Below are 1,924 nucleotides of genomic sequence, written 5' to 3' on the forward strand. Positions count from 1 at the left end.
AACCCTGTCACCGAAGCCTATATACATATATATATGTGTGTGTGTGTGTGTGTGTGTGTGTATAAGGTACATACACAGAAAAAGACTTCACTGGCTTTAGTCACTGGACAGCTGCAATGCAGAGAATCATATTGACCCCAGTAATTATTTTTATAAGACTAGTACATGTGAGCATATATATATATATATATATATATATATATATATCAATACCTGATTTTATGTCAAGTTATATATAAAATGATTAAATTTAAGGATTACTTTTCAGTTCAGTTTATATGTGTCAATTTTTGCAAGGGAAAAAATTATAGTGACTTAAGTTTTGGTTGATCACCAATAATGTTTGATGAGAGTAAGCAAGCTTAAACTTCAAAGTCACTTTCAACCTTTCCTCTGTAAAAATTAAAAATGTGTTGGTCATCAAAACCAACTGTGAGATTAGAAATCTACATTCCTGATAATATTTATAATCCACAATAGTGAACCTGGAGCTACTCATCAGAGGAATTAAAGCTGGCATTGCTAATACTAAGCAACCATTGACACTTATTTCTACTTGATGCAGTTAGCAGTAACCTAGAACAGGGGTTTTCAAACTGTGGTCCGCGGACCACAGGGGGTCCGCAAGGACAAGACAGGGGGTCCGTGGACAGCAAATACTTTTTATGGGCAATTTGATTTTATATGTTTTTTAATCGAAATCTTTTAATTGACAATAAACCTATTTGTTAAATACTGTTAAATAAATAAATGTAAGAATATATGTTATTTTAAGCAAATATTTATGTATAAATTTCATAAGCGTTTATAAGGGGGTCCCTAAGGTAAAGCCTGAAATATAAAGGGATCCACAAGTCAAAAAGTTTGTAAACCCCCGACCTAGAATATACCTGAGAGCTACCATGGTAACTGCCTGGATAATTTATCCCTATACACTCACCATTGTCTGTTGGGTGGTTGGTGATGGGAAGGGTATCAGGCTGTAAAAATCCTGCCAAATTGTCAAACTCCCACCCATACCAGCATGGAAGGCAGACATTAAACAATGATGATGATAATGATGATATATACACATACATACACACAAGTGCAGGCATGGCTGTGGGGTTGAGAAGCTGACTTCGCAATCACATGGTTTTAAGTTCAATCTTACTGCATGGCACCTCAGGCAAGTACTTTCTATTATGGCCCCCAGGCCAACCAATACACCTTGGAAGTGAATCTGGAAATGGAAACTTGTGAAAGGGCGTTATGTATGTATGTGTGTGTGTGTGTGTATGTATCTTTGCTTCCTCCCCATTGCTTGACAACCAATTTTGGATTGCTTGCATCCCCATAACTTAGAAGCTTGGTAATAGAGAATGATACAATAAGTACCAAAGTTAAAAACACTTAGTAGTTGTGGGGTTGATTGGATTGACTAAAACACCTCGAAGCAGTGCTCCAATAAGGCAGTAATCCAATGACTGAAACAAGTAAAAGATAAAAGATATATACTGTAGCAGGCATTGTTTGTTGTGGAAAGAAACTTTCGCCATAGCCATCTGGTTTTGGATTATGTTATGACTCATGGTATTTCCTCTGCCAGTCACAAATGTATCATAACAGATCATTGGTACTTCCTCATTTGAGTTTGCTAATTAAAGAAAGAAATAAAAGCCTAAATACATGCACATCAACATTTTACATCAGTCACCTTATCTGGTTTGGATTGGACAGTTCGACGGAATATGCTATATATATATATATATATATATATATATATACATATATATATACTACACTCTCTGAGTGGTTGGCGTTAGGAAGGGCATCCAGCTGTAGAAACTCTGCCAAATCAGACTGGAGCCTGGTGTTGCCATCCGGTTTCACCAGTCCTCAGTCAAATCGTCCAACCCATGCTAGCATGGAAAGCGGACGTTAA

The 1,924-nt window shown here is 36.6% G+C and overlaps 1 protein-coding gene across 2 annotated transcripts in view; it reads right to left on the reverse strand.

Moving 5' to 3' along the window:
* LOC106882183 (transcriptional adapter 2-beta) overlaps positions 1-1,924 on the reverse strand; it is a 69,086-nt gene that overhangs the window by 64,432 nt on the left and 2,730 nt on the right. The gene's annotated exons all lie outside the window — the stretch shown is intronic.

This window comes from Octopus bimaculoides, chromosome 10 (genome assembly GCF_001194135.2).
Source record: "Octopus bimaculoides isolate UCB-OBI-ISO-001 chromosome 10, ASM119413v2, whole genome shotgun sequence".
Taxonomy (NCBI): Eukaryota; Metazoa; Mollusca; class Cephalopoda; order Octopoda; family Octopodidae; genus Octopus; species Octopus bimaculoides.